A 14,409-nucleotide genomic window follows, 5' to 3' on the forward strand; every position below is an offset into this window, starting at 1 on the left:
AACTTCATATAAGTCAGCACAGAGACATTTTATGAAAGTCAGTACAACCAACCCTTCAGTTTTTCATAAGACCAAGGGTTTGCAAACATTTTTTTATAATGGGCCAGATAGTAAATACCTTAAGGTTTGTGGAGCATACTTTCTCTGCCATTATAACGTATAGGCAGCCATGGACAATTCATAAACAAATGGACATGGCTATGTTCCCCAAAATAAATTTTTATTTACAAAAACAGGTGGTGGCCTAATTTGGGTTGAAGGCTACGGCTTACAAACCCTGCATAAGACAAATGTCTTTTGCTGAAAATATTATTAATTGGGCTAATTAACATTATTTCTATACTTAACATCCCAAGTTCTTAATGGCTTAATGAAAATCAATGTGTATTTCTTCAGAGTTTGATAGGCAACTTTCCAGTGATGAATTAGGAAATCCTATCTCATTCCATCTTGTGGTGATCCCATCTCCAGGGTTTTTTAGAGTCCCTTGCTAGATCCCTTGCAGCCAGTCAGTCCTTGAGTGAAAAAAAAAAAAAAGAATGAGAAGGATCGTGTCAGACTTCTCATAGCCAGGTCACACTTCAACCCACATTTCATTGGCCAGAATTCACTACCAAAGAGACTGGGAAGTATAAATTCCTATCAAAGTGCCCGGCAAAGAATGAGGAATGATGGGTACCTAAACAGTATATACCAAAACAAACAAACAAAAAATGAATGAAAAAGGACTCACATGCCCTCTTTAAAAACAAAAACAAAAACAAACATGATGCCCTCTTTAAAAAAAAGAAAAACAAACATGATGCCCTCTTTAAAAAAAAAAAAAAAGATGCCCTCTTAAAAAAAACAAAAAACATGATGCCCTCTTTAAAAAAAAAAAAAAAGAAAAAAAAAGAAAAGAAAAAGGACTCACAAGGTTAAAAAAAAAAAAAAAAAAAAGCACAGCCACACACAAAAAACAAGCCATTCAGTGAGCTTTGGCAGCCATATTTTCCTTCCAAAAGATCTTAATCCTTCTTCGGGGATAGCTACATAATTTTTTGGACATAACATAAAATGAAAATGTGAGGCCCCCCTGAACAAAAACCAGGTGAAAAGGGGCACCTGGGTGGTTCAGTTAGTTAAGTGTCTATCTTTAACTCAGGTCATGATCTCAATGTCCTGGAATCGAGCCCCATGTCAGGCTCCCTGCTCAACCGGGAGTCGGCTTGTCCCTCTCCCCACTGCTCATGCTCTCGCTCCCTCACTCTTTCTCTCTCTCTCAAATAAATAAAATCTTGAAAAAAAAAAAAAAGGTCAGGTAAAAAGATATTGCTCTCCTTCTGTAGTCACTCTCAAGCTATTATAGTATGTTCTTTATTTGTTACCTACCTCTCATCCTCGGTCATGAGGATACTCACAAGTCAAGGGCACACCTTCCCAGGCACCCAGTATCTATCCATAATTCAGTACATAAGGCTATTCTGGATCCTGACTCTCCTGGTATCTGCACCAAAGCCCCCAACCCCACCCCAGGTAGAGGGATCAGCAGCCAAAATCCAGCCTGGGCAAGATGAACCTGTTTGAGCTTAGACTCTAAGCCCCAGCTTTTGCTCCATTGTCATCAGACTTCACTTACAAAACACAAATGCAAAGATGAAATTATTAAGAATCTCAAGATGGTAAACACAGAGCATTAAACACCAAGAGTGGGGCTCTAGACAACTGCATTGGTCACAACCCCATGAGGCCAGCCATCCTACCCTTCCTGCTAGATCACTTCCCAGAGGAGGGAAAGATCTAGAAGTGTCCACTTGAAGAAGTTCAGTAAGAACTGAATGTCAACCCCAGAGCCCTCTGCCTGTTCCTGCCCAGCTTTATCCAACCTTCCTCTCTAGAAAAGACATTGCACTGGATTGTAGCAGGAATTTGGCAGAGATTGAATTGGCCTTCAATAGACAGCTCTTAGCTCTGGATTGTCTAAATTATTGCATGGTAAGGACATGCTAGTGGACTCAGTGCGCCAACATTGAATTCTATTGCTTTTCATATGAAATATTTATTCCTATTTTAAAAGTTGTATATATAGGTAGATTTTCTTCTTTTTCTTGAGAGAAAGAGAGAGAGTATGTGTGTGAGTGGCAGAGAGTGACAGAGAGAGAGAGAATCTGAAGCAGGCTCCATGCCCAACCCAGCATGAAGCACCACACGGGACTCGATCTCATGACCCTGAGATCATGACCTGAGCTGAAATCAGGAGTCAGATGCTCAACCAACTGAGCCACTCAGGTGCCCTTGTATAGGTAGAGTTCGAGAAGTCAGCCATCCGTTCATTATTTATTCTGTGCTACTAATACTGTGAAAGGCAACGTGAACTGCCTCAACCCTAGGTGAACTGATACTCAACCCTAGGCCCTGAACTGATTGATACTCAACCCTAGGCCCTGGATTAGCCTTATGGTCTTATGCAAGATGCCACACTTCCATAAACTCCCATTTCATCATCTGTAAAATGGGTTTGATAAAATCCACCTCACAGTATTGTGGGGAGTTGAACAAAGAAATAACTCCCTTACAGATCTTGACACATAGTAAGCATTCAAAACATGAAAACCATGCATTAGTGATAAGACCAGTCATTATTATCGAGAGGTGAGGGAAAAACCTTCAGACATAATCCCTACATTGCAAGATTATGAGTTTAGAAGGAAAAAGGTGTTCTAAATAAAAACTGCAAGGCCGGGCATTACACCTGTAGAGTCCCACAGCAGGATGAATCCTGTGTGTTACAAGAGCAACAACAGTGGTGTAGCGATTTCTCATTTGGATCAGAGACACTTGTCAGAGAGTTTTTCCACACTGTTCTTGAATCTGCTGGCTCTAAATGTAAATGCTTCCACATAATTTTCTGTGAAGGAGATGAGCATACAATTGAAATGTATGGCCATTCCTTGGCTTAGAAATTTACAGTGGGGTGATTATGTATGAAATGTGGGTGCAAATAAATAATGTGATGCATGTACCCACAGTAAATAATAAAACAGGAAATGTAAGTGGTTTCTGGATATTGCCTTTAGGGCTGCAATTCAGCCAGCATTAGTTATATGCTATAAGATCAATGGGGAAGAGGAAGCATCCTCATAAAATAAACATTTGTCTGCAAATTTTCCAGTTGAAGGAAAGGTTGGTTCTTAGCTCTGCTACCTTCACTGCACATGATGATTGGACATTAGTGAGTCATACAGCCTGGGTCAGTCTAAAATTGTCCCATAATGAAACTGAGATATAATAGGAAGCTATGCCATTTTTGTATTTCCAAAGAAGGAGGCCTCTCATACAGCTGTGCTCCTGTGTTGAAAAGTGACCCTCAAAACAAGAAAATGGCATGGGACAATCTAAGCTCTGAGATTAAAAGAGGCTACAAGACAATCTTGTTTCTGCCTCATAAAAGGATGTTCTCACAGTAGAAATGCCTCTATGGTTGCCAGTAATAAGAACAGATCAAATCAGTCAGCTTCCTCTGAACTTTGGGGGTCTTATACATAATTTTAAACATGGGAGCCCTACTTATCTCATCAGGCTGATTTTACTTTTTACTTCAAAAATATCTAACTATTCTTAGAGGGTCCATGTATAAAAATACAGAAGGCTGCTGGGTTCTATCATGTTCTAGCAGAGTACTGGAATTTCATTTAAATTTAGAATATCAGAAAGAACAAAACTTGCAGATCTCTTAGTGAATCACAAGGCCTGCTCTATGTTTGAGAGCACTGTTATATAACATATTTATATTTTACCATTCAGTATGTATGTTTGCCCTATATTGTCCCTAGAAACATGTCTAAACTTGCCTGACTTTTCAGCAAGAGAGGAGGCCATCATATTTAAAATGCGTATGCCAAAATTAAATTTGTAAATTTCAGAAATGCACTTCTATGGCTGTATTAGTTTTTTATAGCTGCTATAACAAATCATCATAAATTTAGTGACTTGAAACAACACAAATTTATTAACTTACAGTTCTGAAGGCCAGAAGTCTAAAAGTAGGTCCATGGGCCTACATCCCTTCTGGAGGCTCTTAGGAAGAAGACTTCCTCTTGCTTTTCCTAGTTTCTGGAGGCTGTCTGCATTCTCTGACTCATGGTCCCTTTCCTTCATCTTCAAAACCAGCATGTAGCATCTCCTCTCTTCTCTGACCTCCAGCCTCTTCCTCATATGGATCCTTGTGATTACACCAGGCTCACCTAGATAATCCAGGATAACCTCCCCTCCACAAAATCTTCAATTTAATCACACCTTTGAAGTCTCTTTTACCATGTAAATTAACATTTTCACAAGTTCTGGGGACCAAAATGGGGACACCGCTGGGGGGGGCATTATTCATCCCACCACAATGGCTGGTATCACCCCAGAGACAGAGCAGAGAAGGGGTTTAGTAAAAATCTGTTGATGATGTTCATGATTTAATTATAATTAATTTAATTAAATAGAATTTTAAGAAATTATTGGAAAAACCTCAGCATTTTAGGATTTGGCTTTAATTGGATTGAACACAAGGAATAGGAATGCTCATTTATCATTAGCGCTTGTCATTCATTCATTTATTCATTCCTTTCACTTGCCAAACATGTATTTCGTACACAGTGTGTATCAGATCCTATGCCTGGCACTGAAGGCATGAAGACAAAGAAGACACAGAACTGGCCACAAGGAGCTCACAGTCACCATTGCAAAGAAGCCACTGTTTTCAAGTGTTATAAATACATGGACAATAGAGGATGCTTTTGAAGCAAGTCAGGAGGCAGAAACTTGGGGAAGGAGACTGGGAGAAGAGTAGAAAAAAGTAACTTAATCCTCATACCACCTTATTATGGATATTATCTCCAATACGGGAGGGGAAAAAAAAAACAACCAAAGTGGGAATTCCAATCTTCCTTCCCTCAAAGATGAAAAGGATTCAATTTGTAACCCTAGGATTTAAAGTTTCTCCTTTTCGATTTTCTTTTCTCTTTTAAATCTCTCACATGCTACGGCAGCTTGGAGATTCTCCTGCTCTGGGGGCCCGAGTCCCAGCTGCTCCTGCTATGCCTGTGTCCAGTCTCAGGGCTCCCAACCTCTTGCGATTTTGTCCTCCCCACTTCTTCTTCAAGTGCCTTCCTCTCCCAGGTGGACAAGGATGATAGGCCCTCTGTTGTCCTGCTGTGTAGTCACAGACTCCCAAGGGAAGACAGAAAAGGAGGTTTTCTTCACCACCAATGCTGCCCTCACCCCCCATGTCCTCCATACAGGGGCAGGGAATTCCCAAAGGGTCAAGTGCTCTCCAACTCTAGTAGACCACTAAGAAGAAATCTGACTTTTTCATTAAACTCAACATGTTTTCAGTATATTTGGAACAACTTGTGTGTGTGAATCTACTTTTTCAACTGTTACATTTTAGAAATCTGAATTCAGATCAAATATTTCACATAAGCACTGCTTAGCACAAGCACTCAGAAAGTAAATGTTCTTGCCGAGTTTAAATTTTAGTTAAGGCAGAAATAACAAGGATTGGTGAGGATGTGGAGAAAAAGGAACCTCGTGCACTGTTGGTGGAAATGCAGACTAGTGCAACCACTGTGGAAAACAGTGTGGAGGTTCCTCAAAAAATTAAAAATAGAGCTACCATATGACCTAGTAATTCTACTATTGGATATTTACCCAAAGAAAATAAAACACCAGTTTGAAAGGATATATGCACCCCTACATTTATTGCAGAATTATTTTCAGCAGCAATGTATGGAAGCAGCCTAAGTGTCCATTGATGAGTATATAAACATGATGTGGGTATATACAGTGGAATATTATTCAGCCATTAAAAAAAAGAAATCTTGCCATTTGCAACAACATGGATGGAGCAAGAGTGTAAAATACTAAGTGAAGTAAGTCAGTCAGAAAAACACAAACACCATATGATTTCACTCATATGTGGGATTTTAGAAACAAATGAACGAAGAGAGAAAAACAAACTCTTTAAAGAACAGATGGCTACCAGAGGGGAGGTGAGTGGAAGGATGGATGAAACAGGTGAAGGGGATTAAGAGCACACTGATCTTGATGAGCCCTGAGAAATGTATAGAATTGTTGAATCGTTATATGTACACCTGAAACTAATATAATACTGCATGCTAATTACACTTGAATAAAAAAATTTTAGTTGAGGCATATGGGTAATAAACAATAATCATAAAAACATGATAAACATAAAAAACAAAAAAATTGGTACACTAGAAATTGATAAGGACTATAAAAAAAATTTTAAAGGAACATTTTGGAAAAATAAGATTATTCACCTTGAAGTGTGTGTTGAGATTATGCAATTAATAAGTAGTAGCACTCAACCTCTTTTCATTACACCATGCTGCCCTAATTAAGACAGATTATAAAAGTATTATGTATTAATGGTAATATATGAGGGCTTTTAAGTTATAATCATGTTTCTTGAATACATATTCCAAATAACTTGGGACTATACATTCCTTGGAAATCAGACAAATTTCAAATCTATTCTGATAGAAATTTTGGATTTTTCCCCATTTTTAAATGTATATACATTTCACTGTAGAAAGCCCAAGTTTTCTTTACTGTGAAAGCATGGGATAAATGAGACACTCAGAAGACCTGAGTTCTAGGCTTAGGTCCTCCGTGAATTCCATACGGGATCTTGGACAAATCATGGTGCCTCTGCATGGCAGCTGAACGTTGAAATAAGGGAGACCTTAACAAAAGGTCTAGCGAAAGTGGCAACAGTCTACTAAGGCTCATATGAACTTGAATATTCAATTTAGGAACACATCATAGCACATATGTTAACCACGTGTTTTCTAAAGTTGTCATGAAAACGTCGAAAAGAAGAATTCTAATTTGATCACCTGGTGGAGCCTATGTGCAAGGGACTATACTCTGTACTCTGGTACAGGTGGCTATCTTGCTTCTTTTTGCTATTAAGTCTCATTATTTACTGTAGAGGCTTATTAATATTATGCTTTTTGAAGGTCAAACAAAAGCACTGAATATTATTGCTCTAAATCACAGTGCTTCTCTGATGGTGAATACTTACATCAATGCTCTATGATTACTCCTGTGACATGTTTGCCCAGGATTACTGTGACCTCCCTAGGCTCCTTTATTCCAAGCTGCAGGTCTTTTCATTTATCCCAGCTGGAAACTCTTTCTATTAACTAGGTTTCTCTTTGAATTCCACCCACTAGTTAGTGTAAGAAGGACCAAAGCCAGTGGAGTATTTCAAGAAATATCTTACCACTGTCCGAGAGAATAAATCCTGCTGCCCTCCTCGAATTAGCTGCTACCCTCTATGTCTCTCAAGCTCTCAAGGTTTTATCTTTTCCATCTGAGAATTAAACTAAAAAAAAAAAAAAAAAACATCAATTTCCTCCTCCCTTTTGTCCTCTGTTTTGGGACTATGGTCATTTCCTTATTTCTTACCAACTGAATTTTTTGGAATCAGCCCAGCAAATGGACATGAGGCTTCAATGCAGAAATAAAATTGGCTGAATCAGTGAGTCTATTTGGTTCCAACAGAGTCTCTTGAATTTTGGCTGGGCCTCATCCAGCCTGGAGCTTTCTTACTAGTACTGACCCAGCAGGATCCAGAACTATTTTCAATGTCTGCTCTCATTTCAAGAACCTCACACAAAATGGGCATTATTTTCACGTCCCATGTTAGAGTTCCAGCGACATCTACAGTCCTTGACCCAAACCAAGACGACTAATCCAGAGAGGTTCCTTGAGGTTAGGTGGAACAGAGAAAAATTCCTATTATACTCCCACTCCTGGTTGATTATAAGGAGGGATGAAGATCCATGGTTATCAAGCACTTGAAATATGGTTAGTGTCTCCAGGGAACTGAAATTTTAATTTTTATTTGAAAGATTCTATACCATCAACTGTTAATTTTATGAAATCTAAACACAAATCAAATATTTCCAATGATAATTTAGTGTCCAATTTGTGATGTGCTGCAAGTGTAGAAGACACCCCAGATTTGAAACAGTAACAAAAAACATAAAGCAGCTCATTAGTAATTCTATGATTTCAGATTGTAATCATATTTTTAATAAATCAGGTTAAATAAAATATCTTATTTATATTAATTACATCTGTTTTCTCTTTAATTTTTCAACACGGCCAGTAAAAATTTTAAGTTATATTTGCATCTAACATTCAATTAGTCATCACTACTCTAGATCAACCTTAGGAGTAGAATAAATACTATCTAGTCCACAATGTTCAGATTGCTGTTGGGGGAAGTAGCTTCTGTTAATCACTTTCCATATTCCAGAATTTACTCTAGCTTCTTTACCTGTGTCTTATTGTTTAATAACCATGACAACCCTATAATGGAGAGGTAACAGACACTTTGGAAGATTAAGCCTGTCACCCCCTAAAATCACACATGTGGGAAGTGACAGGCCTAGATTTAGGCAGAGTTCTGTCTTAAAAAGCAGTAATAATGATATTTTTAACAAAACTTGCAATGTGCTTTCATAGAAGTTTTTTTGTATCTTTTCTCATTAATCATAAATGTGATCTTATGCATTATATCTACCTCACCAAGAGGATGGGAGTCTGAACCAAGACAATGAATGAGTGTGAAATGCTACAAGTGGTGTCTAGTACATGTGAATTACTATTATTTTTCAGATGGGAAAATTGCAGTGTTACCTTTGTCTGATTCCACAAGTAAACTATTTCCACTTTATCATGCTGCCTCCCATTTCAGGATACTTGTGACACAAATTACCATAAATTTGCATGCAGTCTTTCCAGTTCAGTGTTAGGGTTGTTTGTTCTGTTTTGTTTTTTGACTTACGAATTATATATACTACTCTTTTTCTTTTCCCTTAACCTTTCTGGTCATTTCATGTGTGGCCAGTGCCCTGTCACATATTAATCCCCAAATTAATCTTCAGTCAAAACCATTTCCCTTTAAAGTAACATATGGAGAATTGATGCCTTTTATCCCCAATTTCATATCATCTACAAAAAGGAACAGCCCAGAAATGAATGCTTACTTAATTTTCAGCTAAATTTAGCACAGGTAGGCAGTTAAAAAAAAAAAAGAATTGCAAAAAACAAAAACCTCCCAGTGACTTTCAATCCTGTCTTTCAAATAGACTAAAATGAAGAGGTACAAAACAGGAGCTAATGATAGTAGTTCTCATTACATGGCCTCAACCATGGTAACTACAAACACCAAACACACCCTGCTAGCATGTCTAGAAAGCCCTGTTGAAATTGCCAAGGAGAAAAACAGACATTTGATGGTCCTTTATCAATCACAGGTGAACCCATTTCAGTAATATCAACAAAGAAGTCTTAGTGGGTAACCTATACCTGAAGAGGGAATGGCAAAATCACTAATTCTGGTTGATTTTATATTTTTACAATGTATAAAGTGCATCCACACACTTCATCTTCTCTGAGCCCTTTGGCCTCACTGGGAGAATGTGTGTCCAACCTCCTATCTGCTGTGATAGAATGTAAACCCCATGACAGCAGGAATGATCTCTCTATTCTTGGCTGTGTCCCCAACACCTAGCCCAATGCCCGGCCATACAGAATGTGTGCAAGAAACAGCTGACTGTTGAGTTGTGTGGATGACCTAGAAAGACCAAGAGGCCGCATGAGCCCCCAGGGACATGGCAAATCACAGGCAAAGCTAAACCAGAACTCAGGGCTGTGTTCACCACCCCCTTGCCAGAAGCTGCTTTCCCACCGATAAATGATGGGCAGGTTTCTTTTATTTAGGAGATGTGTTCAGCAGCCCCCTAATCTTCGAGTCTGGTGTTACAAGTGGATGGAAATGAGGTTTCAGAGACATCAAACCAAAGTAAAGACCACAGGGAGTGAGTCGATCTGAGCCAATTAGAGTTGACAGGTGAGGAACCTAATTGTGAAGGCCTGTGGCTTCACACCACTCAGGGTGTGGTTCACGGTCCTTTTGTTGTGCAGTGAAAATGTGACATGGTTGGAAAACCACATTCGAGCATGTATTCACCCATCTCCACATGGAATGAGTGCCCAAACTGAACATTTGCATTCAGCTTAAAAAAAAAAATAAAGGAAAGGGGTACAGAATAGCGGTCTGGACCCTGGTCACACACAATCCCACCCCACCCCACACTTGTAGGGTGCATGTAGTCACTGCCTCGCCATGAGAGCCAGGAAGGACTTACTCAAAAGGAAGGTTAAACCCCAGGAAGCCAGGAAAGGCATGAATATCTAATTCACTTCGATTTGGTATGATGCTAAGTAAAACCCAGCGAGGACCGCACTGCCAGCAGGGGTGGGGAGGCAGGGAGAGAATGCAACACATATATACACACATCTTTCAGAAACCAAAACAAGTTTTGTTTTTTTGGCATTCTGCAGTAGAGACATTGAAATGCTCAGTTCTTATTTATTTATCCATTCTTCCATTTATTTCATGAGTACAAACCATGCATCCTGCATGCACTGGGCTGGGTACAGGATGATAGGTAACTAAGATGCGTTTCCTCTTCTCAAGGAGCTTCACTCTATTACATGGGGGAGACGGCCACAAACAAATAATAGGTTCATAAGACAATTTTTTACATGTAATTCTAAAAGCTTAGTTTCCTAGGGCTGCTGTAACAAATGATCACAAACTGACTGTCTTAAAACAACAGAAATTCATTTTCTCACAGTTCTGCAGGTTGGAAGTCTGAAATCAAGGTGTCAGTAGGGAACTGCTCTTCCCAGAGACTCTAGGGGAGAATGCTTGCTTGCCTCTCCAGGGGTCTGGGTGCTCCCCATGCTCCTTGGCTGGTGGCTACATAACACCAGTCTCTGCCTCCCTCTTCGAATGGCCTTTTCTCCTCATTGTCTCCCCTCTGTGTGTCTTGTCTAGGGACACTTGTCATTGGATTTAGTGCCTACTCAGAAATAAACTTATTTCAAGATTCTTAACTGAATTACATCTGCAAAGACTTTTTTTCCCTTGAATTGGGTCACATTCACAAGTTCCAGGATGTGGAGAGTTTCCAGGAATTGGCCCACCATTCAACCCACTACCAGTAATAGATGTGAAACCCACTACTGGAATCGACAATAATGATATTGTCTAGAAAACCTACCTAGGGGAGGTACACTCAAGTTGCATATGAAATGTTCTATAGAAAATGTAGGAGTTATATAATGGGGCAGTAGGCTGCCATGCTAGGCAGGAGGTTAGCAGGAGCTAAAGATGCAGTGGGTGAGCGTAAAACAACAGTAAGCAGCTCAGTGTGTCTAGAGGGTAATGTGAGTAAAGAAGAGCAGCAAAAGACAAGGCTGGAAACTGAGGCAGTGGCCAAACCATGAAGGATTCATATGCCATGCCATGGAGATTGAGCTGTTGGTTGCTAGTTCTTAGCTGGTATGCCCTGGCACTCTGGTGGGTTGCCAGTTCATCAAATGTTGGAGTGGCTATTGTCTAGCCATACTGAACTTCCAACTCTTAATGCTAGACACACTCACTCTCACCTCTGGGACTTACTACTTGCTCTTTTCTCTACCAGGAATGTTGAGTAGTATTATTCTCATTCCATAAATAAGGAGAATGAATGGATGTGGAATCAGGACACAACTCCAGGTGTTCTGCCTCCAAAAGCACTTATTTGTCCAAAATACTACATTGTTTACCCCAAATAGAATGATCGAGGGATACATGGTAGGCCTTCTACCTGCATGCTACATTTGAAAGTAGCAAAAAAGTAGCAAATACTCCAAATAATAGTGACTTAAACAGGAGGCACTTATTTTTCTCCCTCAAGTAAATGAGGTGAGTTGTCTGGGCTAGCATGGTGACTGTACTGTCTAAAGTCCTCTGGAAAAAACTAAATAAATACAGTGCTCTGGAAACCAAGCTCCTCCCACTCCCTGGAATGTGGTCCTGTCCTCACATATAAGGTGACTGCTAGAAATCTTGCCATCAGAGATCTCTGTTCTAAGCATAAGGGTGGATGAAAGGACAAACAATAGAAAAAGGGCGCCAACCAGATAATATTGAAGGCATGTTCTTGAAAGCTAACTCAGGACACTTCTATGTCCATAATGGGCAGGAATGCCCACTTCTCCTAGAGCTCCTGCCTATAGTAGCAGGAGTCAGGAGGAATTGTGTGCTCCAGATGCCTCCACTCCTGCCTTCCCCATGCCACCGCTCACCACAATTGTCAGGAGTATAGAAGGGGCCCCCGAACTCTGTGTTCTCTGCCCTTTCCTCTGCACGCAGGACCCCACCATCACTGTCTGCTCTGTCATTATCAAAGTGTGCCTGTTGCCCCATTGACATCAGTCACCACAAGAACCCTTGACTCCCAGGCTAGACTTCATTCCCAGGACTCTAATTCCCACTCAAATCTATGAATAGTGAGGCAACACTCATCTCTTCTTCCATGCTCTGTCCCCTTATTTTGCTTCATTTTTCTATATAGCACTTTTCATTGCATGACATAATATATTTCTAACTTGTCTATTTCCTCCTGGTAGATTATAAACTCAACCTAGGTGGGAGAGGGGGTTTATTGGAACTATTATTTTATTCACTGTTATGTCCCTAGAGCCCAGACTATAGTAGGTGCTCAATAACCATTTGTTGAATAAATGAATGAATTTCATGGGTCGTGACCTATACATGTGGTAAGACCTGCAAGGAAAGCTGGGAAATGTCTTTATGCAAGTGATCACATGCCTCACTAAAAACTGGGAAGAGGGGAGTATAGATATCAGGGGATAATCAACATCCTCTGACATAGAGGGCACCTACTAAGTGATCTCATATAAACCTTATAAATATATTTACTTTCACTAAAATACAACTGTAATGACAGTTGGAAAATATCTGCCTGAAAGATAGAATGGAGGATATGTGACTTAGGAGTTTTGGTGACAGGATGCCCCATCTGAAGAAACAAAAATAAGTATATACATATGTCATGAGACTTTACTGTGCATATGAGCAAACTGATGCTCAAGGAAATGAAGTAACTTATTCTGGGACACAAAATCCATTAAGTGTCAAAATGAGGGCCCAAACTTTCAGTTTTGTGCTCTCCCAGGTATGCCAATGCCATGAAATCTTTGTCATACTGTTGTGTTGTTGTTGATTTTCCACAGATGGAGACAAGCAAGGCAGGAGAGATGAATATATATGTGGTCAGAAAATCCATATCCTTCAGACAGAGCTCAGGAGTAAGAGGTGAAGACAGCTCAGGAGAAACAAGAAGCCAGGGAATTCTGAATTCATGAACTAATGTGTTTTTAAAATACTCTATCATGATTGTTGGAGTCTAGCTAGTTCTAGATGTCTTTCTGTTTATCTAGTAACTTATTTGCTGTATTATTTACTTACTTAATATTGCATATGGGCATTCAAATATAACCTTTTCAACTGGAATCAGAGGTAAATTTCCAGGTTCGTTTGTGGTAGTAGATTGCCCTATACATTGCTGAAAATGAATTAAAGTTTTTTTTTTTAAGTCATCTTTTTCTTTTTCCCAGTTCCCCTTATAAGATCTAAGTGTTGTAGCATGTTGACAATTTTGCTGGTGATGTGTAAGATCAGAAGATGAACAGAAGATGTTTCTCCTCTTCGGATGTTGAGTCTAAAGAAGTGCTGACAAGCAGGAGGTTTTTTTTTTGTTTGTTTTTTGTTTTAAAAGGCTGGCACATTTTTGGCAAGCCACTTGACATGTGGGACCATTATTATTTTAGAAAGCAAGATGGCTTCTTGTGACAGACAGTTCTCTCCACCCACCCCTCCACCGCATACTCGCAGAAGACCACTACCTTGGCCAAGGTTTGGCAGCCAACTAATAAGAAAAAAAAAAAAAAAATGAGTTCTAGAACTGCTGTGTCTTCATGCTGTGGTTGTAAATAGGAAGTGAGGGGAAACCGTCTTTCCAACAACGGCATCTGATCCCATTTCATTAAGGAAGTGGGACTTGGATTTTTTCCCTACCAGAGCCCCTATTCCACTGCAATTCCTCCTTTATTAGTTTTCACCTGCCTACCCTGTGGTCTGTGAGCATAGGAACCGATTCTGTCTTTTCACCTAGACATTTCTAGAACTCCTATATTGCCTGGTGCATAATTGATATTCAATATTATTGAATTTAATCAGTTTGGCTATCACAGCTTAAAAGGAAGGTGTGAGGTGAAGTAAGTGGGAGCATGGAGAGGATTAACAAAAAAGACCAGCATAGAGGAAAATCATTTAATAAAAAAACAGATGAAATTTGAATATCTGTCTACAAAAATTTTGGTCTTCATCATCAGTTTATTAACTAATTTTTTTTTTATTTTCAAGGCATAGATACACTTCTTTAGGACTCAAACAACATAAGGCATCTAAACATGTTACGTTACTCT

The sequence above is a fragment of the Canis lupus genome, chromosome 15, assembly GCF_003254725.2.
Source record: "Canis lupus dingo isolate Sandy chromosome 15, ASM325472v2, whole genome shotgun sequence".
Taxonomy (NCBI): Eukaryota; Metazoa; Chordata; class Mammalia; order Carnivora; family Canidae; genus Canis; species Canis lupus.